Genomic DNA, 25,429 nt, shown 5'->3' on the forward strand with positions numbered 1-25,429 from the left:
TTGCAATTAATTTTAGAAGAGAATAATATATTCTCTAAGTCATGCAATCTTCAGAGCATGTGGGCTTCTGGAAGATGCCTACAGATTGTGGTGATATGTTGAATGTTTTCATCTTTGGCATTTACATATTCTCTATTTTATAACTTTGATGAGTGTATCTTAAACATATTTAGAAGCAAATTGACATTCATTGAATTCATAGCTGGCTGTTATATTAAGGTTAATTTTAAATTAGAATTCTTTTCAATAGATGTGGATCAAAGAATTTCATCAACATTGTGATTGTTGCTGAAATTCCTTCCCTGGGGGAGATATAAAAATTGTCTATCCATCCTTCTATGGTACCAATGACAAATCAAAGTATATTTCCACAAAAGTTCACTATGGATCACACAATGAATTTATTAGGCTTATGTAGGAAGCAATGGATGTAGGAGAATGGGCATGGGTGCCCTTAAAGCAGACATGCTGAAAGGTTTGCACCCAGAATAGATAATGCCCTGCTGTGGCCACATAGGTGGATTACCTCCACAGTACATCCCATCCTATATATTTTAGCCCTGTTCTGCGGCTATAAGAAAATATGGCAGAATCTCATATAACATATTGGGAGAAGTAGCTGGATACTTTGATTAGGATCTCAAGACTCTTCTTCCCTTTCCTTCTATGAGAGAATATCAAAAGTCAAGAAGCCAAGCTGTGAAGCCAAAAATCTTTTTAAGTACATAAATCTGAATTCAAAATATGGTAGAAATTTAACTTAGAAAATACTTCAGAGCAACAGAGGTTCAAAGAATTATAGAAAGTCTCACCTGGATTTTCCTTGACATTCCTCTTTCTGGAATGCAATGGATATACATGTTTAAGATAATGTGGCTTCTTTATTATTCTAGGACTACTTGCTTGTGAAATAGAAATAAAATGCTACTTTCCTAAACAACAGGTCTTCCCTTACTAATTGTGTGAATAGTCATCACCTTAAAAATTATTTAATGCTACCAATGCTTTACTTTTGCATGATATATGCAAGGGCTTTACCTGTAAGATCTAAACATGAAGAGATCAAGTTCTCACTGATAATAGTTCAGAAAAATTCTCCACCAAACAAGGCTGGGGAACTAACTGTAGGGTCTAAAGAGAATGTCCCAGATGATCATCATGTTGGCTCCAGTGCAGTTCTAGCTTCCTAAGAGGAGAGAAAGATGAAAGCACATCAGAGGAACAAAGGTATAGGAGCAGGAAACACACAGGTAAAGATGATAATAGTACACGATCAAGCAGCTAATAAGGAAACTTCAGTTAGCATAACTTTCCGTCTATCATTTAACTTAATCTTCAAATCAACATGATGAGAAGTAGCTGCTAACCCCGTTTTGCAGGGAATTGAGTTTCAGAGATTTGATATAATTCACTGCAATTACTACAGTCAGGTGAAGAAAACTAAGGATTTTCAATACAAACTGACTCAAGAGTCTTCTTGCTTACTTATTATGATTTGTTGACACATGGCTATATATGGGATTTAGGGGATTCTACATATATTTATTATATATTATAAAATGAGAGTGGTTATGTTTTCTAATTTGAAAAAAAGTTAAGAAATTGAGATTTTATGATCTCAGATTCTATTAGCACAGTCTGCTTTATCTTGTGTCCTTAGACACAATTGTGACCCTCTAGACTGGGATGATCCTAAAAATTTGTAAAGTTATTAGAGCCCAATTGAGTTTTATTTTATTCAGTTTATAGAATAAGAGTTCGTTGCCTTGAAGGTGTATCAGCAATTTTCAATGAAACATGTTGTGAGGTGCAATCTTTAAGGAGTAATGGGACACGTATGTGTGGAACTCATGGGACCAACAATGAAGAATATTCTTTCAAAAACTAGCTTGCTATATAAATATCTTTGCTGGTCTCCTTTTTAGTGTCACTAGAAGATGCTTTCTGTCATGTGATAACAGAAAATATTCCATCATTAGATGTGATGTACTCATTCTGAAATTTCATTTTGTGTAACAAAAAATCTTTCTTCGAAGCCATCAGATCCCCACTGCCATGTGCGCACACAAAATAACACAGAGATTAATATTAGGTACAATGCTGCTAGCCAAAGACTAGATTTCTTACTTGCTAGCTCAGTCTTAATTATCAACCATAATTTCTAATCTATATATTTTATAAAGAATTATCTTATCAAGGATGCCAGCCGCATGGGTATTCTCTTGTCAAGCTTACTGCCTGGATCACAAGACTTCTCTTTACTACATTTCCCAGAATCCCACTCAACCTGTTTCTTTTCTCTCACAAGCCTACATATATTTTTAAACACACTGTAAACCTTTAGAGGTTTTTCTTCATCTGAATCTGTCTTTACTTTAAATCTTTACCTTTTTCTGGCCACACAGTCTTTTATCTGCTAAGCAACACTGCTCAAATTAAAGCCATGGCTGTTTTAGCCACTGGTTTTCCAAGATGGCGGGAGTCCATCTACCACCAGAGCTGAGAGTTGTGCTTACTGCCTTAGTCTATGCTGCCATCAAGCAACAGGCTGCTAGCTTGGAGACCCAGATGCTAGTACACACCATTGAATTGCTAGCATTAGCCCTGTATTATTGTCTGCTTATGCTGAGTCAGGAAGCTTCTCTTAAAGGAGCTCCTGGAGTCTCTGCTTATCTCTAGCAAAACAGAGACCACCCAAGACAATGTTGCTTGTCTCTGTTCCTTTGCTTCTAAAATCCATTTTTAAGCTTTTGTGAAGCTTTTATGTGGAAGTTTGTAAAACCACGTCCTGACACCATAAAAGAGATTCACTTTTGAATAGCAAAACAATGAAAGAAAAAGATTCCAAAGGAAGTGTGCAAAATGATGTTATATAATGTTAATTTTAAGAATATATGAATTATTATATAGATGTGAATTAGGGAAAATTTGGCATATGTAAATAAAAAAACATAGGATGCTGCATTCTTCAGAGGATCACATTATTGTATAGGCTCTCCATCAATCTTCTGTTGCCACATGACCTATGAGAGTAGGAGATAGGACCTCCTTCCAACTTGACAGTCAAGGAAGAGAAAGAAAACTAAGGATGGAAATTATTATGTTAAAATCTGTTCATTTGTTTTGGTTCAGAACATGACAGAAATGTTAAAATTAATAAGACAACTGTAAATAGGGGGAAATGTAAGCAATATTTAGTCATAAATTTAGAAGTCATAACCAATGTTGAATTAATGTTAATTTTGAGACCAGTTATGAATAGCATTTTACAAAATGCTATTTTGTCTCAGTAGAAAGAATTTAAGGCAAGTTATAAACATTTAAAAGCAAAATATTTCAGTTCTGATGATTTATCTAAATATACTTGTTTTTCTTTATTATAATGGCAAATTTTAGACATTTCAAGTGATACTTATTGTCCTGGACATGTCTATGTAAACTTGTCACAAGCTAAAATCCTCTAAAAGGAGGGAAACTCACTTGAGAAATTGCCTCTGTAAGATTTAGCTGTGAGGCATTTTCTTAATTAGTGATTGAAAAGGGATGGCCCAGCCCATGGTAGATAGTGCTGTCCCTGGGCTGATGTTCCTTTGTTCCATAAAAATGCAGGATGAGCAAATCATGGGAATAAGCTAGTAAGAAGAACTCCTCTATCACCTCTGTATCACTTCCTGCCTCTACATCCCAGCCCTAGTTGAGTTCCTGTCCTGACTTTTGATGATGATGGAAATGTAAGCCAAATGAACTCTTTCTTCCCCCATGTTCCCAGATTTTTTTTTTTTTTTGGTAGGGGAATTTTTCAAGACAGTGCTTCTCTGTAGCCCTTGCTGTCCTGGAACTCTGTAGACAAGGCTACATTTGAATTTCGAAATCTGCCTGCCTCTGCATCCCAAGTGCTGGGATTAAAAGCAAACTATACTACTGCCTAGTCCCAACTTGCTTTTGGGGCATGATGTTACATTGCATCAAGAGAAACCCGAACTAAGACACCATAGCAGCATTATTTGTAACTGCAAGACCCTGGAAGCAACCTAGATGTCCCACAACCAAAGAATGGATAAAGAAAATGTGGTACATCTACACAATGAAGTACTACTCAGCGGAAAACAAAACAAAACAAAACAAAACAAAACAAAACAAAAAAAACAATGGAATCTTGAAATTCACAGGAAAATGGATGGAACTAGAAGAAACCATCCCGAGTGAGATAACTCAGTCACAAAATGACAAACAACGTATGTATTCACTCATATATGGATATTAGACATAGAGAAAAGGATTAAGAGCCTACAATCCACACCAACAGAGAAGCTAGGAAAAAAGGAGGACCCTAAGAGAGACATACATGGTCTCCTGGAGAAGGGGAAAGGGACAAGATCTCCTGAGCAAATTGGGAGCACAAGGGGGAGAGGGAGTTAGAAGTAAGAGGAGGGGAGAAGAGAAGGGGGAGGACATAAGGGAGCAGGAAGATTGAGTCAGGAGAAGGATAGAGGGCAGCAAGAAAAAAGACACATCAATACAGGGAGCCACTATAGGTTTAAAGAGAAATCTGCCACTAGGAAAATGTCCAGAGATATAAAAGGATGACTCCAACTAATAATCTAAGTAATAGTGGAGACACTACCTTAAATGCCCTTCCCCTATAATGACTATCTTATATGTCATCCTAGAGCCTTCATCCAATAGCTGATGGAAGCAGAAGCAGACACCCACAGCTAAGCACTGAGCCTAACTCATGGAATATACTTGCAGCGAGGGAGGAGTGATGAGCAAAGAGGCCAAGACCAGGCTGGGGAAACCTACAGAAACAGCTGACCTGAACAAAGGGGAGCTCATATTCCCCAGACTGACAGCTATGAAACCAGCATAGGGCCAAACTAGGGCCCCTGAATGTGGTTGTCAGTTGGAGGCCTGGACAGTCTATGGAGCCTCTGGTAGTAGAAAATTATTTAACCCTGGTTTACAAATGGATTTTGGGAACCCATTCCCCATAGTGAGATACTTTCAGCCTTGAAACCCAGGGGAGGGTCTAGGCCCTGCCCCAAATGATGTGACACACTTTGATGATTCCCCCATGGAATGCTTCAGCCTCCCTGGGGAGCATAAGATGGGATGGGGCTTGGTGGAAGGCATGGGAAGATGGGAGGATGGGATGGAGAGGGTACTCGGATTGATATATAAAATAAGATGGCTTCTAATCTAAATAAAAAAATATTAAAAATACTATCATCTTAAAGGGGGTCTGGAATGGTGAGTTAGTAGTTAAGAGCATTTAATCTTCTAGAAAAAACCTATGTTCAGCTTTCAACAAGTACAGCCATTTGTTGCTCTGGTTTTGGGATATCTGAAGCCTCTTTCTTGCCTCTACAAGCACCAGATACACACATGGTTCACAATACACATGGCAGGCAAAATACCCATACATACAGACTAAAAGGAAATAAACAACCAAAGGAACAAACAGAAAAATCAACCAACTAAATGGACCAGGATCTGGTGCTTTGACATTTTGTTACCTTGATGATCTCTGTCCTGTGGATGAGATTTTTAGTGAAGTATTTATTTCAAGGGACATTTGATTCAAAAACATATCAAACTGTGTGATGGAAAGAATAGCCTCTTTAATTAAGATTTATCTTAAGATTCATTTAAGATTCATACTGCTAAATCCTCAAAACAGTGAAATAATATAGGTACAATTAACATTTCAGTTTATGGGTGTGTAGTCCAAGGTACAAGTATTTCTTGGATAGTTATAAAATTACAGTTTGGGATAATAAACTTTTAAATCTATATTCTTGATTCCATATTAGAGTATTTCTGGTAACATAATGACTTCAATTGGTTAGTTTACATCTTTGAAAATATCAATTTTTGGCTTTTGGATGACAGGGTTTCTCTTTGTAGCCTTGACTGTCCTGTGAATTCACTCTGTAGACCAAAGGAGTCTCAAACTCACAGATGTTCACCTGTCTGTGCCCCAGAGAGCTGGGATTAAAGACTTGAGCTACCACTGCCAGCTTTAATATTTTTGTTGGAAAATATAGCATCTTAACAAAGTTTAGAGGTTTAATATATGAATAGAAACAATAATTTACAGTGAATAATTAAGAATGGATTAACTTGTGGTCCACAGACCATTTATTCTTTCTCTGTTCCTCATGACCCAATGCCCCATTCCCACTCTTAGTGCTGCATCAAAACACCAGCTGCAGTCTTCCATCACCTGTTGCCATATCTCCCATATATCCCACAGACCATTAGCTCCTAACCTCCCCCGACACCCAATGCTGTATCCACACCCCCAACTCCAGCAAACACCCCCTGCTAAACCAAAGGACACACTTGCAAGTAAACCACTTAGGCTGCCAGCAGAAAGCCTCTCTCCTCCCTCTCTGTCTCTGTTCCCTCTGACTCAACCCCCAGTCTGGTCCCTAGCACTGTAATGGAACACCAGCAGCAGTCTTCCCTCACCCTACCCACTTATCTTGTGGATCCCATAAACCAACCACCCCTAATCTTCTTCCCCACAAAGATGCTTTTCCTAGACCCCAACTCCAGCAGGCACCCTCTGATAAATCAAGTGTAGCTCTTCCCAGGAAAACAAGTAGGTTGAATGCAGACCCACACCTCTCATACTTCTCCTGAGATACAACCACCCCAGTCTCACTCAGAGCTCTGTAGCTGGGAACCTACTGTGGTCTCCCTTTTCTCTCTGACCCCATCCCTTTTGGATCACAAAGACCATCTCCTCCAAACATCCTTCCCCCAACTCATACCAGTAACCCAGACTCCAACTCAACACACATTCCCTATTAACACACCAGCTGAATGGGTGATGAAACCAGAAGAAAACATAGTCACCACACTCTCCAAAATCCGGAGTAGAAACAGAAACCAAAGAATAAGACACCTCCTTCACAAACACTGAGTGCACAGAATAAAGAATATTGGGAGCAGCAAGGGGGAAAGGCTGAATAACATATAAAAACAAAGCTATTACAATTACACCTGACATCTCAGTGAAGATTCTAAAAGCCAGAAAAGCCTAGAGAGATGTGCTGCAGTCTCTAAGAGACCACAGATACCAGCTCAAACTACTATATTCAGCAAAAACAAAACTTTCAATCAGCATCAATTGAGAAAATAAGATATTCCATGATAAAAATCAAATGTAAACAACATCTGTGTACAAATCCAGCCCTATTGAAGGTACTAGAAAGGAAACTCCAACTTAAGGTTAACTACACACATGAGACCACAAGGAAATAATCTCACATGAACTTTATCAAAATATGGGAATCACAGACACACATGCAAACACACACATACACAACACCAACACTACCAACAAAATAAAAGGAATGAACAGTCATTGGTAATTGATATCTCTCAATGTCAATAGCTCAATTAACCAGTAAAAAGCACATAAACAACAAAATTGCATAAAAGAAACACACCTCAACATCAAGGATAGATATTATCCAGGGATAAAGGGCTTAAAGTGTTAGCAAACGGACATGAAAAACAAGCCAGTGCAGACATAATAATATTTAGCACAAAAAGAAGTCAAATCAAAATCAGCCTAAAGAGATGGGAAGGGACACAATATTTTCATCAAACTAAAAAGCCATCAAGATAAAATTTCAATTCCTAGCATCTATGCTCCAAACACAGGGGCATCCACTTTACTAAAAGGAACACTGCTACAGCTTAAATCACACATTGTCCCTCAAACACTGATAGTGAGAGACTTCAATATCCCACTCTCAACAAAGGACAGGTCATGAGAGAAAAACTAAACAGAGAAATACTGAAGCTGACAGATATAATAAACCAAATAGACCTAACAGATTTTTAAAGAACATTTCACATAAGCACAAAAGAATACACCTTCTAGTTTGCACCACATGGAAATTTCTCCAAGACTGACAATATTCTGAGACCAAAAACAAGTCTCAATAGATATTAAAAAATTGAAATAACTCCATGCATCCTATCAGACCACCAAAGACCTGCCACCTGAGAGCATCTTGGTGTCTGAGAGCCATGCTGTTGCTAGGATCATTCTGATATGGGTTACCTGTGCTGCCACAGGGGCCATGCTATCATCCAGGCTTGAGCTGAAACTTCACAAATCATATAACTCTATTCTCTAATTTTCTCAACCTCTTATCTCTAAGATCTGAGTAGAATAATAGGCAAGTAAGTTCTGCTTCCAACATTCAACAGCTTTTCCAGCCCAAAGTTCCAGCATTACCCACAAAATAACCCAAAGGCATAAAAACCACATGGTCAGATTTATCAGAGCAAAACCCCACTTCCTCTGGTACCAATTTCCATATTAGTCCTTTTCTAAAGCTTTACAAAAAACCTCTGACCAACCAAAAAACTTCAAGTATAGGATAAAGGGATTTATTTTAGCTATTGCTTCTGTAGGGCATAATGTTCATCATGGTTAGGAAGGCATGACAACCATCACTGAAATTATGGCTACAGCAGCAGGAAGTAGGCTAATAATATTTTCATCCACATAAAGCAAGAAGAGAGAGAGAAGAGGGATGGAGTGAGGCTCTAACCCACACAAAGTCACCCACAGTAATGTGTTACCTCTTAAAATTTCCACAACCTCCCCCCAAAGTGTCACCAATTGGGGACCAAATATTCTCATACACAAATCTATGAGAGACATGTCTTATTTAACATCCACAATATGACTGCAATTCTTTATTGTGGTCAGATGCAACGTCACTTCTGTTATCTCTCTGCCTTAAGATATATATATTCCTGATACATTTTCTGATGCAAATGTCTCTTTTAACTTTGTCTATACCTACAAAGCCTAGTCTCTATGATCTTGGATCTACAAAAATATTCTGGCTCTCCCTTCACTGACTATGCTTTCTACTTTCCCGCTTTCCATCTTCTTGACCTCCTTTGAAACCTCAGCCATTGTGAGACATCTCATTGTGTGCTGTTCTGTGATTCTTTATCAAGGTGTCAGAGAACAAGTGTATTTTAACACTACTTTCAGGATAGACCTCTCAAAAATACCAAGTAGCATCTCTTTTATTTTGAAGTGCATCCTACATCATATGCTATCATTTACCATCATCCCAGGAGACATCCTGCAAACATAAATACAAGTAGCATTATATGGATTGAAGAAGTTATATTTAGGAAAACACACCCACCCCCACAATAACAATTAGTGAAAGAAGTATGTAAATTTGAAGAGGAGTGGGGAGAGTTATATGGGAACATTTGCAAGGAGGAAAAGGAAGGGAAACATGTTGTAATTATATTACAATCTCAAAAAAAGAAAAGAAATGCTGTGAGGCTGTGATGGCACATGCATTTAATCCAAGCACTTGGGAGACACTGGCAGGTAAATCTCTGAGTTTGAGGGCATCCTCGTCTACAGATTGAGTTCCTGGAAAGCCAGAGCTATACAGAGAATCCCGGTCTCAAAACAAACGAGCAAATAAGCAAACAAACTAGAAATATTTTCAAAATAATTTTAATACCTGCTACTTTGTTTCCTTTTCCAAACCTGATCCTGGTATTACCACAAATAATTTCCATGTCCACATCTTTAAAAATTTAGTCTTTTGGACACACTCATTCTCTCCAGTGATTTCAACTTATCATTACTTCTAATTGCTACTTTAGTGAATTAGTGGTTCCTGAGTATCATTAATTGTAGAGAGCAAAAAGCCTGTGCAGACAGACAAGCACTGGAGAAGCCAGGAAAGTTAGACACACAGCTCATTGCTTCAGTGGAATGAGGTGAATTGCTGCTCTTCCTGGAATTCTCAGAATGATGGAGTTTTACAACCTGGTGATCCTTTGCTATTTGATGAGACAGGCTCCGCTGTATCTCCCAGAATTTATGTTTTTACTTATCCAAGACCTTTTCCCCTAAATCTTGAGCATTGCTTTTAGACCATAAAACCCACTCTTATGAGTGATGTCACTTTTGCTTTACAACTGTCTAAGTGACTTCTATTTTATCTTAAGGCCATGACAATGTTGACACCCACAGGTGTTACGTTTACCTCAATCAAACTCACTAGCCCCTAAATCTTGGGCACTATTTCTGAGTCAATAGTACCCATTGTTGGGAAAGAAACTTGATGCTCTTTGTAATGAATCTCAATGTAAACATGTCTTAAATTGTTGTGCACTGAGTTAATTGTTATCTGAATACCTTTTTCAAAATTGTGCTGTGATTAAATATTGCTAAAGCAAAATGGTCTGAGCCAGACTCTAATAAACCCTTTAGTCCAAGCACTTGGCAGGCAGTGACATGTGAATCTCTGTAAGACCAGTGTGGTCCACATAGAGTTTTAGACCAAGCAGAACTACATAGTGAAGTCTTATATTAAAAAAGACCCCCCCATGGAAGGCCCCACCCTCCCTGGGGAGCAGATAGGGTATGGGATAGGTAGGGCATCAGTTGGGTGGGCAGGGGAGGAGGGGAGGGAGAGGGACCTGGGATTAACATGTAAAATAGTCTTTCTAATAATAATAATAATAATAATAATAATAATAATAATAATAATAATAATAAATAATCTCCCACTCTGAGTTGTTACAGAGAGCAGAGTGCTACCAAAATTTCTATTTTGGATTTGCCTCCAGAAATGTGAAGTAACAATATTTTAAACCACTCATCTTGTGGTAATTTTTGTTTTGATTTGTTTTGGGGTAGAATATCATTGTTTCGCATATGCAGATTAACCTTGAATTCACCTTGTACACCAGGCTGGCATGAAACTGATACTCCTGGTTTGGTTTCCTGAGTGCTGGGAGTACTGGTGTATGCAATGATGACTAAGGCCATCTAAATTTATTATGGCAGCCTTAGGAATCTTGTCACAAATGACAGGATTTTCATCTGTTTTTTCAATTTTATATTTGTACCATATTTTATGTATTCATCTGCCAATAAACACTTAAGTTCATTATCTTGTCTTCAGTGGCTCATTGTTGCATTGAACATAATCTTTAATAATTATTTTTAATGTTACATTCATATAAATATTGTTAAATGATTAATCTTTTATTTCATATTTTCCATTATCTAATATTCAATTTTTGTGTGACTGCTAAATTTTTCTTATGATATGCTGGTTTTTCAATTCCTTTTTAAAATTTTTATAAGATGACCTCATATACATTTGACTATATCTCATATACTGTGGCTATATCATGCAATCTTTACTGAGAGTGAGTCTTTTAAGAAACAATTTTCTCTAGGTCACTATTTGTGACAAGATAATTTTCTGGTTACTTAGTCATATATATTTATAGTGAAACATAAATTCCTTTTAAATATGGGTTATTTGACAGTCTTATTTTCATACAAAGATCTTAAATGAAAACTATTAATGGTTTTAATACCAGCTATCTCCACAATGATAGACCATATTGAAGTCTTAGAATTCCTAAGTTCTTTTGAATACAAGGAGAACTTAGCTTAATAAGTTTTAGGACTTGGATTATTGTACATTTTACAGCATTTACTCACAAACTTTTTGCTTGTCATTCTTCTGATATATCAAAGCAAAAAAATGTTCAATGTTTCTTGGAGACTGCTTAACTTGGACAGGAAGCATATATTTTGATAGTTTTAGTTCACTCAGTTTTGGAAATAGATATTTGGTAGGTATGTTCCCATTTTATTCAGGTCATTTGTGCTCTTAGATCACAAGTGTATAGTATAAAGAATAATGGAGCTAAAGTTTTGATACAAGTTATTATAATATTTTTGCTGTTTATGAGATATCTATATCCATTCCTTTATTCAAATAAAGCTGACATTTAATATTTAAATGAAATAAAATTCTACAAAATTAAGAGTCCTAGCTCAGTAAGATGGTTGATGGTAAGTAGGTAAGGAATGTAAAATCCATAGTGGCATCAAGAAATTTTATCAAAATGGCTTGAATAAAATGGGGGTAATAGAAAATTATAAGTACACCAAAGTTCTAAATAGAATGTCATAGGGTTTAGATATTCAAATATTAAATTTGAGGTTTTACTATGGATTATTTTACTATGAAGTTATTTTATAAAATGAAAAGTTTACAGCCTCCAACTTAATCTCCAATTCTTTAAAGTAACCTTTTGACAGTGCTACAAAATTTATGAAGGTTTCATGAAAACTAATGGATTTGTAATATGAAAGACTAGAAAATGAACATTCTGAATAAGCAAAAGCAACAGAATTGGACTTCTAAAAAAGAAGATCCTAAGAGCTTGGAACACTGAGCCCTAAATGGGACACCTGTATAAAATCACTCCCCTCAGGGCTCAGGGAACCCTACTGAAAGGGGAAAGAAAGACTGTAAGAGCCAGAGGGGAGGGAGGCCATCAAGAAACCAGACCCTTTAAATCAACATGAGCAAAATTTATATGAACCCATGGATGCTGAAGCAGCATTCACAGGGTGTGCACAGATCTGCACCATATGGTGTCTTAGAGTGAAAAGAGAGTGAACATAAGATCACACTCTAATTCAGAAGCAATCTCCAGTTGATAACAACTTAAAACTGAAAATTTAGTTTTCTCTAAGTCAGTTTTTCTGGGAAACAACTCTGATTTTTTTCTATATTACTTTAAAAAGCAAAGGGTTTCTTTTGACTTGTGATTCCGAAGGTATATGGTAGATGGGACACAACTGTTGATGAATTTCTTGCTGGAAATAGTTGGCATGGCATTAGGCATCACACTACAACGTGTGCTTGTATGTACCTTGTATTCTCTCTCCCTCTTCTTTTTTGTTAACATAATTTTTATTGATTCTTTGGGAATTTCCCATCATGCATAACAATCCCACTCACCTACCAATACCTCCGTATCTGTCCATCACCCTTGTTGTCTTTCCCCCCAAGGAAAACTAAAAAAGAAATAAAAATAAGATAAAAATAAAAAATAAAAATAAGAATATTAACTAAAAACAAACAAAGCAAACTGCATGCCCATCAATAGATAGTGAACAAAAAATCAACTTAACAGCTTCCTTGGAGGTTGTTTGTTTTGTAATGTTGTATTACAGTCTGAAAAAATATATAAATATCATTATTTTCCCTCTTTTGCCATACATGTTCTTTTCATATATATTATGACTTCCACTTTAGCATTTTTATGGGATTCGTGAGTGTGTTGGGAGGGTCTCTGTATATGTATCTGTTTCTTGTGCCATTTCTTGGGCTTTTTTCCTTCTGTTTGTTTTGTCCTAATTTGATATGCTTGATTTTGTTTTATATTATTTTTTTGTTTCCCTAAGAATCCTGTTCATTTTCTAATGAGAAACAATAGGGCATGGATCCAGATGAAATGTCAGGGATGAAAGAACTGGGAGGGAGGGGGAAAAAGGAGACTAAAAACCTCTGGCAGTAATAAAGGACTGATTGTCTCTGGTGTTGGAATGCTGCTGCTAATTTGTAGTCCTCAAACTATTAAGCCATCCTCAGTGATAACTTCAGCTGAATAAAATAACTTTAGTACAGTTTATTGCTCCAATCCTGTTGTCCCATATTTCATTACACAATGAAATATTATTCAGCTGCTAAGAAAAATGCAATAATAAAATATCCAGATCAGTGCATTGCTCACCATTATCACTGAAGATCATTCTTTTTTTTTCTGAGACAGGGTTTCTCTGTGGCTTTGGAGGCTGTCCTGGAACTAGCTCTTGTAGACCAGGCTGGTCTCGAACTCACAGAGATCCGCCTGCCTCTGCCTCCTGAGTGCTGGGATTAAAGGTATGCGCCAACAACGCCGGGCTGAAGATTATTCTATCATTAGATGTTAAGTAGCACTGAAATCCACAGCCAGTCAGTATGCATAGGATAAAAGACAATGGGATGAACTGAGCAACATAAAACAAAATACAAACAAAAGCAAAGAAAAAAAATATTTCTGCAATACATGACCATTATTTTTTGTGTAATTCAGTGTATAAAGTCCTGGTTGTTATTTACATCTATGTTATTTCCTTAGTTATTATCAATGTGGGCCTTCAGCATCTTGAAGTTCAATTTTTTATAAAAATGTTTTTCTCCATTGATGGTTTCTAAACAATAAAATTATTAATTATCATAATGTTATAAGTTTCATTTACAGTAGTTATGTTTGAGACCAGGGGCATTAGTGGTGTGGTCAAAAAAAATTCTGGCCTCATGGGTTTTGCCAGTTAGGTTTTTAGAAGAATGCATTCCGGTTTTTTCTAAGATGTCTAGAGTTTTTAGCTTTTTCTCAAGTGATATATAGACTATCAATTTATTAATTTTTAAAGATGTCCTGTATCTATTAATTTTAAATATCTCAATAGTTTCCATTAACTTAATGAAGACTGTTCTTTTAAAACAAATTGGCAATAACTTTAATCTGTTTTCCTGAAAGATGTAGATGGTTAAAGCACTTGTGGAAACCTTGTTTAGCCAGAGGTAATTAAGTTGAAACAGTGAGTTAATACTTGAAAGTGTTCCTAATCAGACGGAAAGGGTCCTGGGAACACAACATGGTAAATTGAGTTGTTTAAATATTGAGGTCAGTGCTCACAGTCACTTCTTTTTTCTTTTTGACCTTGTAATGGGAGCCTGAATTTTGGAAATGCAATTATTGGTCCAAAAAGTTTCACTATTTTAAGTCATTATATTTAAAATGAGTAGGTTAATGGGTATGCATCCTTTTGTCTTTTAAATGTTTTTGCTAAGATGCTTTAAAATGTCTTTGGAAATAAAATCTTTGTTTTGTGCTTAATGTTCCTCACTACAATTAACTCTCTGATATGCACAGAATAGCTTCAATTTGTAGAGTATTTTGTGTGTTTCACAAAAAAGTAATTTTAGTACAATACTCCTATATTAACACTCCCTTGTGCTAACAAGATACTGGACCTAAACAGCTTAAATGATTTATATCACCTAATTTGTGAGAGATAGTCCGTGTGACTTCACTTTACTTCACTTAAGAAGAAAAATATCTTGTCTAAATTTCACAATGCATAATATCGCACAAAAGGATAAATACTTTCCATATCCTATCAATGCATATAGAATACTTTCCATTTATTGAAATTTTCTACACTTTCTTGTGCTTTCATGGCTTTGCAATTATGCTTTCTCAGTATATATTGTGTTTCTCCCATTTAGTCTGCTTATGTCTTGACTTTCTTTTGGGAAGGTGTTCTGGGCATCTTATTTCTTCCTTAATTATGAACTTCTGGGTGGCTATTCTTGGTTTTATTTACCATTGATATTTATTAATAATGATGATGACCAGTCCATAACATGTGTTCAGTAAGTCCCAAATTTCCACTAGTTTTTTTCATAGAAATATGTAATTGTATTTCCAGGTTAATGATTACTTAATAAAAGTATAAGAATGGCAGAAATAAAAACTAGCATACACACAATATGAAGTGTTGACATAAATGTAGATGATAAAGGAAAAGGCCATTGACTATTAATGGAAATTTTAAAATATGCTATTTACTTTGGGGAAACTAATGGTCTATAGCTCTCCACTTCAAACATATGTTTACTATTAACTTAGAAATATACTCTCATAATAAGGCAAACAGAAGCATTTTCACTAAATGTTTTTTTTCTAAAATGATAACATCACCACCATCCATATTAGTTGAAAATGGAGAGCTCAAATGCTTATGGATAGTAGAGGAATAAATGTATCTCAATATGTTCATCCAGTAGAGTACTATAAAACAGAGTTAATGATCTTTCCCTATACTCAGTTATTTTGGATCAATCTTAAGAAACAAAGTCCTTTGTATGTGATGCCACCAGAATTCAAGCAAGTTTGAACTGAAGTACTCCTAGATGTCTTGATAGTAGTTACCTTAAAGTGAAGAAAAAATATATGTGGAAGATTTCTAAGCTTTCAATGATGCTATTGATGAATGTGGGTGCTGACAACATGTGTATTTAAAAGGAGCAGAATTAATTTTCCTATATTTTCTTTTAACTCTTTGTTGGTGTTGACCTATACTATTGAAGAAAACTCTTTGCATTTAGTATAACTTCTCTGGTTTCTTGTCTTTGATGTACATTTTATCAAGAATTGAGATTATTTAAGAACAGATAAGCATTTTAAATAGACCTATAATCCCCAATGAAATAGAAGCAGTCATCAAAACTTTCCCCCCCAAAAAAAAAAAAAACTGCCCAGAGCCAGATGGTTTCAGTGGAGAATTCTACCAGCAATTCAAAGCACAGCATATACCAATACTCCTCAAAGTGTTCCACACAATAAAAGCAGAAGGGTCATTGCCAAACTCTTTTTTATGAGACTTCAATTACCTTGGTACACAAGCCAAACAAAGACACAGCAAAGAAAAAGAACTACAGACCAGTATCCTTCATGAACATTGATGGAAAAATACTCAATAAAATAATGACAAATCTTTTCCCAATCTGTGGGCTGCAGTTTTGTCTTGCTGACTGTGTCCTTTGCCTTCCAGAAGCTTCTCAGTTTCAGGAGGTCCCATTTATCAATTGCTGACCTCAATGTCTGTGCTACTGGTGTAATGTTCAGGAAGCAGTCTCCTGTACCAATTAATTCCAGGGTATTTCCCACTTTGTCTTTTAATAGGCTCAGTGTGACTGGATTTATTTTGAGGTCTTTGATCCATTTGGATTTAAGTTTTGTGCATAGCAATAGACATGGATCTATCTGCAGTCTTCTACTTGCAAGCATCCAGTTATTCCAGCAACATTTGTTGAAGATGCTTTGTTTTTTCCATTGTATAAATTTAGCTTCTTTGTTAAAAGTCAGGTGTTTGTAGGTGTGTGGGTTAACATCAGGGTTTTCAACTCAAAACGGCAGCCCACAGACTGGGAAAAGATATTCACCAACCCCACATCTGACGGAGAGCTGATTTCCAAAATATACAAAGAACTCAAGAAGTTAGTCCCCAAACACTGAGCAATCCAATTAAAAAGTTGGGTACAGAACTAAATAGAAAATTCTCAATAGAGTATTCTAAAATGGCTGAAAGGCACAAAAGAGAGTTTTCAAAATAGTCATCAGGGAAATGCTAACCAAAACAACTCTGAGATACCGTCTTACTCCTGTCAGAATGGCTTAAACCAAAAACACCAATGATAGTTTATACTGGAGAGGATGTGGAGAAAGGGGAACACTCCTCCACTTCTGGTGGGAGTGCAAACTCATACAGCCATTTTGGAAATCAGTATGGCAGTTCCTCAGCAAAATGGGGATCAGTCTACTACATGATCCAACAAGTCTACTCTTAGGCATATACCCCAAATGCACATTCATGCCACAAGGCATGTTGACCTATGTTCATATCAGCATTATTTATAATAGCCAGAATCTGGAAGCAAAATAGATGCCTCTCAACTGAAGAATGGATTTAAAAAATGTGGTACATTTACACAATGGAGCAGAAACAATGGAATCTTGAAATTCTCAGGTAAATGGATGAAACCAGAAGAAACCACCCTGAGTGAGGTAACCCAGTCACAAAAAAATAAACATGATATGTACTCACTCAAAAATGTATTTTAGACATAGAACAAAGGATTACCAGCCTACAATCTACACCATCAGAGAAGCTAGGAAACAAGGAGGACCCTAAGTGAGACATACGTGGTTGCCTGGAGAAGGGGAAAAGAACAAGCTCTCCTGAGCTAATTGAGAGCATGTGGATAGGGGGAGGGAGGTAGGAGAAAGTGAAGGGGAGAAGAGGAAGGAAGAGGAGGACATGAGGGAGCAGGAACTTTTAGTCAGGGCAAGAATACAGGAGAGCAAGAAAAGAGGTACCATAATAGTGGGAGCCATTATAGGTTTAAAGAGAAATCTGGCACTAGAGAAATGTCCAGAGATCTACAATGATGACCCAAGAATCTAAACAATAGTGTAGAGGCTACCTTAAATGCCCTTGCCCAATAATAAGATTGATGACTACTTCATATGCTATCCTAGAACATTCATACAGTTGCTGATGGAAGCAGAAGTAGACACTCATAGCTAAACCCTGAGCTGAATTACTGGAATCTAGTTACAGAGAGGGAGGGTTGAATAGCAAAGGGGTCAGGTCAGACTGGAGAAACCACCAGAAACAGCTGATGTGAACAAGGCATTGCTCATGGACCCCAGACTGATAGCTGGAAACCAGCATAGAACTGACCTAGATGCCCTTAGCATGTGTGTCAGCTAGGAGGCCTGGGCAATCTATTGGCCTCTGGCAGTGGATCAGTATTTATCTCTAGTATATGAATGGACTTTGGGTACCCATTGCATTAAGAGGGATAGTCTCTCAGCATAGATACATGGGGGAGGGTATAGTCCCTGGTCCAAAAGATATGACAGACTTTGATGAGCCTGCATGGAAGGCCTCACCCTTCCTGGGAAGCAGAAAGTGTATGGGGTAGGAGGTCAGTTGGGCTAGGGGAGGAGGGGTGGGAGAGAAAACTGTGATTGACCTGTAAAACAAGCTTGTTTCTTATTTAAATTTAAGAAATAACCAAAGAATAATGGGGATTATGTAGAAAATAATATCATATGTCTCACATGTTTGTCCTGTGGTTCATACAATGTTTCCACTCTCTCTGCTGCAAGGTTCCCTAAGCCTTAGGTGAGGGATTTTTTTTGTGGATGCAGAAATTGGTGATGGGCAGCCCAGAAGATTTGTGCATCTGTGTAATAGAATCCATTTGTTGCAAAAAGAAGCTTCTTTGATGAGGTGCAAGGGATACAGTTAATTATTTGTATGGTCATACAAGTATTCAGAATACAATTAGAAATTATGAAAATTTAGGAAAACAAATGAGTAGGTACTCTTTTAGGGTTTGTGACCCCTGCTGCCACAGGTACTTGGCTAGTTTTACAGTATAAGGCATCAATTCCCTACCATTGAGCAGGACTTAAGTACAATTGAATAAGTGTTGGTTATGCTCAAGATAAAAGTGTCTTTTGCACCTTAGTAATTTCTTGCTGGACTAGTAATTGTTGTGGCTCATAGCCATAACATTAGGTTATGACTATTGTTTTTCTCTTTTGCAGCTTACATAGAAACTTTAAATACTGTGAGAGTTGCTTCTCACAAAATAGACATTAGGGTAAATTCTGGATCAATTCCTTAAAGTTCTGTGTCTGAAGTGTGTGGTGTCTTTTTTTTTAGCAAGAAAACTATTTTACATGTAAATCCCAGGTCCCTCTCCCTCCCCTCCTCACCTGCCACCCCAACTAACTCCCTACCCATCCCATACCCTTTCTGATTCCCAGGAAAGGTGAGGCCTTGCGTAGGGGGTCTTCAAAGTCTGTCATATCTTCAAATTGCAGGAGGCAACCAAGGACAATGTAAAGTGTATCTTACTTTAACAATTGACCTTGAAACAGTTTCATGGATGCTGGCATAAAATACAAAATTCTTAGCTCAGAATCAAATGAATTTAGTATTAGTGGCAATAACAATAAAAAGAGTATCATTATTTATGTACCATGAAACTGGGTTCTTATAGGGCAATTCACAGAAGGAAAGGTGAACTCACAATGGATTGTTTAACAGGAAGTGACTCCTGAGCTCAGGCAAAGCAAAACTTTTCTCTTAGCAGTAAGCTTACCCTTTTAAAAATATTTTATTTTTGAGGTTATAACATATTACATCATTTCTCTTCCTTTATCACACTCCTATATACTCTCTTTATTTCTGTAAAATCCATGACTTTTAAAAATTAATTGTTGTTGGTGGTGCTGGTGTTTGTTTGTGTGTTTGATTTTTTAATCTAGAAGAAAACAATATCTCATTTTCCAAGAGTATTTGCTATATGAATGTCCTTTAAAATTTAGTTCTGAAGACAGACATATACAACTTGTGATTTCAAGTCATGAATAAGCAAGAGAAACACAAAGTCATTACTAAATTATCCTCTTCCTCCTTACCTGCCCACATCCCTTTTCTTAATTACTTATTTGAGAATGGGTTTCATTATATAGCTTGTTGATTTTTAATGCATGATCTTTGTGCCTTAACCTCCAGAGTGTTTTGATTATAAGCCTTCACCCATACATTGGATTGCTTCTTTTTTCAATGACAGTTTTCTTACTCCTTCCACCCATTAGTTTTTCTTTTAACCTGCATGTTATTTTCTTGGGTAGGATTGTCTTTCTCTTGTAAAAATATTCATAGTATTCAGTCCTGCAATACCAGTTTTGGCAATTGTGTTACTACTCTTGAAAAATTTTAAGTGATTCTTTAAAACTTTCTGAGATATTCATGGTGCATTTTAAGTAATTGTTCCATCAAAATTTCATTTGCTTTTCTGTCTTAGGTTGATAATTACACTACCTCTTCTTTTGCACCATTCTATATCCAGTTATTATACATGCATACATACATGAAATATTTGAAACAATGAGAGTAATGTTTGTGGTTTTATTTGTTTATTCATTTACTGGTGATTGGGATGTGACCCAGGTTCACATGCACTTATGTAGGCTAGACAATTGCTAATTCTTAACCCAAAACTCTCATTAAAAATATTTTGACATTCTTCTTTAGGAATAGCCTGGTGAACATGCCTGATTCTTCTCCTCTCACACCTTCTGAAAGCCACCATGTCTACTTGTCTTCATTCCATGTAAGCCACATCAAATCTCTAGGAACAACATGGCCCACAGCATATATCTTCCCTTCTGTTCCAATCTCTCCTGTCCATATCAGTCATAGAATTATAAAAAGTAGTCCACATGCCTAGGTATCATTGCAAAAATGAAATATCAAGGCAATCTCTCCTCCCACTTCTAAATGCTACTATTCCTGTATAAATGTTTGCCAATGTGAATACCTAAAAGAACCCCAGATACAGAATTAATAACAATCACAAACTTCATCAAAACATTCTAGGAAATTTGAAAAATACACAGATGAAGAGCTCAATGGGCTTAAAAAGAAATAATTTAAGAAAATAAATGCCTGAATGATGCTTAAGAAAATGCAAACGTAAAGCTGATAGAAATGGCAAAGACAATCCAAAATTTGAAAATGGAATTCAATGAAAATTTCAAAACATTAAATTGGACTCAAGCTGCAATAATTCAACTAAAACTCAAACAAAAACCTTACAAAGATAACATATCAGGAATTTAAGACAAAATAGAGGAACAAGGTGTATAAAATATTTTTAAAAACACAGGAAAAAACATAGTAGAAATGTGGTACACCATGAAAATAAAAAGATTCATTATAGGAATAGTAGATGGATAAGAATTCCTGGTCAAAGGTATAGATCAGATCTTCAACAAGATCATAGAGGAAAATCACCAATACAGGTACAAAACACACAAAGAAAACCAAAAGGATAAGGCAATAAGAGAAAATCTCTATTTCATACTGTCAGAAAATGATCCACGAACAGAGCCATGTGAGGAAAACTTTGAGTGTTTATGAAAATACTCCAGGAAAACATTACAAGAGTCTTGCTACTTCAAGTTTCCACAAAACATGAAATAATTCCTTGATTGTGTTTTCATGCTCCTCCCAGGTGTAGTGGATAGGAATGCGTTTACTTCAGATTGCTCATTAATGCTTGCTGCTGTTATTCAGTTAAATGTTTAAACTCTCCTTTATATTCCTCTATGGAAAATTACGTTTTACAATATATGGATTGTCCATTGATTATATACAGCTTGAACTCATGAGAACTATACTCATTTGATTTTTCTTAACCATCAAAGTCTAAATCAGCTGATGCTCTAAATAAAGTTGGCTATTGCATGAGACTTTAGCATACCTTGTATGTCAGCTCAATTTCCCAAGTCCTACAGTCTCTATAGCAGTGACAACACACCATAGTTAAAACACTAAGCTTATAGAACAAATGAAGTGTATTGAAAGCTACAAGAGATAAAATACAAGTTGCATTAAAGAAAAAGCCTACTAGAATAAAAGTGGATTTCTCAACAGAATACTTGAAGCCAGAAGATCCTGGAGCCGTACATTTCAAGCCCAAAAAGACAATGCTGACCAAGATAGAATAATATACTCAACAAAGCTATTCACCATTGTTAGAGAAAAACTTTTCATACAATAAACAGTCTAAAACAAGTTATAGACAACAAACCATACATGCAGACAATACAGGAAGGAATATTTTGGGCTAAACTGGGGAATAAGCAGAGCCAAGATAGTATGGGATGACATACACAGTCATAGTTACCTAAACACAATGTACCACTGAGAACACAAATGAAAATACCAAATATCAAGAGCATAATGATTGCAATAAACAAAAAAATGTTCAATATACACTTTGAATATTATTGACCTCAATTCTCCCATGGAATGAGACAGGATGGCTGATTGGATCAAGAAACAAAATCCATCTGTCTATTGTCTGCAAGTAACACTTTTTATCTTTAAAGAAAGGGGCAGTATTAAATTAAAAAGTTAGACAAAAATACTCCAACAGATTGAGACAAGGAAGCAAGCAGGTGTTGCTATCCTAATATCTGACAAAAAGATTTTAAACTAAAATTAATTAGAAGAGATAAAGAAAGACACTTCATTCTAACCAGGGAGCAATTAACTAAGGAGACAATATCATCCTAAACATATACAGATAAAATTCTGGTGCAGCCAATTTTATAAAATATATACTGCTGGATTTCAAGATATAAATTAAAACTAATCCATTAATAGGCTATATTAATATCCCACTTTCTCCAACAGACAGGCCATCTAGACAAAATATTATGCATAGAAACACTATCTTACACTGAATGGATTTAACAGATGTCTACTGAATATTCTACTCAAATACCAAAGAATGCACATTCTACTCACCAGCACATGGAAGCTTCTCTAAAATATACCACATTGTGGGACACGCACACACAAATATTTATAAATTCAAAAAGATGAAATTAACTCCCTGTATTCCATCTGAACACAATGCAATAAAACTTAAAATTAGAAGCCAATAACTCTGCCTCCAGTGAATATAACAACTCATAGAGATGAACCAACTCATTACTGAATATTTAATGAGTCAAAAAGTAATACAAATTTTCTGGAATGAAATGAATATGAAAAAACAACAAAACTTCTGGGACACATTGAAATCAGTTGTAAGAGTGAAATGTATAGTTCTAAACATGCAGAAAAATCAGAAAGAACATAAACAAATGACAGTATTACAACTCAAAAATTTGGAAAAATAAGAGAAAACCAAGCACATCCAAACACAGTTGATGGTGATACATAAAAAAATTGAACATAAAATAATAAAATAAAATCAATGAAAATAATGCAAAACCCACCTATGACAGACCCTCCTCAGCCCAACTAACAAAAGGGAATAGAGTTTCACACTGAATCTAGACATGTGCAAAAAAGATTACTCACCATGACCAAATTGGCTTTATCTCTGAAATGAAGGAATGGTTCAATGTACTCAAGTCAATACTTATAATTAACCATATAAACAGTCTTAAATTAAAAAGACACAAAATAATCTCAATATATACAAAATGTCTGACAAAAATCTAATGTGCTTTCATGATAAAAGGTCTAGAAAGAGTAGTACTAGAGGTAATACTATTCAATGTGATAAAAATTATATATGAGGAACCCACATCAATCCACTTGAAGCAATCCTACATAAGTCATGAGTGAGACTGTGCTGTCCACTGTACTTACTCCTTTTCAACATTGTACTCAAAGCACTAGCTATAACTTTAAGGCTAGGGAAAATAAAATGTATACATATTGGAAAGTAAGTCAAAGTATCATTATTTGCGGATGACATGAGAATGTACACATGAGATCCCAAAAGTTTTGCCTGAAATTCACCAGAAATGACCAAATTCAGCAATATTACAGGATACAGAATCAACTTGCATAAATCAAAACCTTTTTTTAAACCAACAACAAACATACCAAAGAAGGTATCATGGACATTCACAATAGCCTCCAAGAAAATACATGGGTATAAACCTCACAAAGAAAGTTCAGTATCTCTATAATATTTTTTTACCTCTGATGAAAGAGATAGAGAAGAACATTAGTTAATGGAAATATATCCTAGACATATTGATTTAAAGAATTTCTATGGTAAAGCTGGCATTGGTGGTGCACAACTTTAATTCCAGCACTTGGGAGGGAGACACATGTAGATCTCCGTGAGATCCATGCCAGTGTGGTCTACAGAGTGAGTTCCAGGACAGCCAAAGCTACACAGAGAAACCTTGTCATAAAAATAAAAAACAGACAAATACACATGAAACAACAAAAAACCCCAGAAAAACCCTTACTGCTGTGAAAATGGCAATTTTACCCAAATTTACCAATTGAGTGGAATCTGAATCATATTCCTCATATAAGTTTTCACAGAAATAGGAAAAAACCCAGAAAACTACTCTAAATGGAACCACAAAAGACCCCACATAACCACAACAATACTGACCAAAAAGAACAATGCAGGAGGGATTCCCTTTTCAGAGCTTAAGATACATAGTAATGAAAGCAATTTGGTACTGGCATAAAAACAGTTATGTAGGCATATGGAAAAACTCAAAGATTTAAACATGAGTCAAATGAATTCATCCATTTAATTTTCAATAAAGTTCCAGAATTATATGCTAGGGAAAAGAAAGTATCTTCAGTAAATTACACTGGAAAAACTGGATTTCCACATGCAGAATAATGAAATCAGACCTGTATCTGTTACATTGCACAAACCTCCTTCCAAATGGTTCAAGTATCTAAATGTGAACCTTGAAACCCAAGGATCTAGGAGTTAAACAGACAATCCAGAATAAAAGATTATTTAAATCATCATGATATTTCTTTGATCTGGGTTTTGTGGGACAGGGTCTCTCTGTGGCTTTGAAAGCTGTCCTGGAACTAGCTCTTGTAAATAGGCTGGTCTCGGACTCACAGAGATCTGCCTGCCTCGGCCTCCTGAGCACTAAGATTAAAGGCGTGTGCCACCACCTCCCGGCTCTATCATGATACTTCAAGAAACTAGAGAAAAGACAAATAAGAGAATTCCCAATTTGTTTTGTTTAAGTGGGTTTTTTTTTTAATCATGAAAGATAGAAGTTAAAAATAGTGAATGCTAGGGGAAAAGTCCACAGGCTTTGAAGGGTTAATTTGGTGAACATCAAGGGAAAAATAGTGGTGGCTAACTTACTTGGTCCTGAAAAGCATAAAATATCTTTAACAGAGGCATGTCTACACTGTCCTTCCTCCTTGAGTTCCCCCGAATCTTAGCAAAAAAAAAAATACTCAGAATGACTTTTAAATAATTTTCATGTTTTTGGTTGTGAGCCTAGCCTTTAATGGCTAAGCCATCTCTCCATCCCACCAAGTTTCATTGTATCAGTTACTTATTCTATTGCAAGTTGCAGAAAATACAAAATGTTATTTGTG

Source organism: Cricetulus griseus, chromosome X, assembly GCF_003668045.3.
Source record: "Cricetulus griseus strain 17A/GY chromosome X, alternate assembly CriGri-PICRH-1.0, whole genome shotgun sequence".
NCBI classification, from domain to species: Eukaryota; Metazoa; Chordata; class Mammalia; order Rodentia; family Cricetidae; genus Cricetulus; species Cricetulus griseus.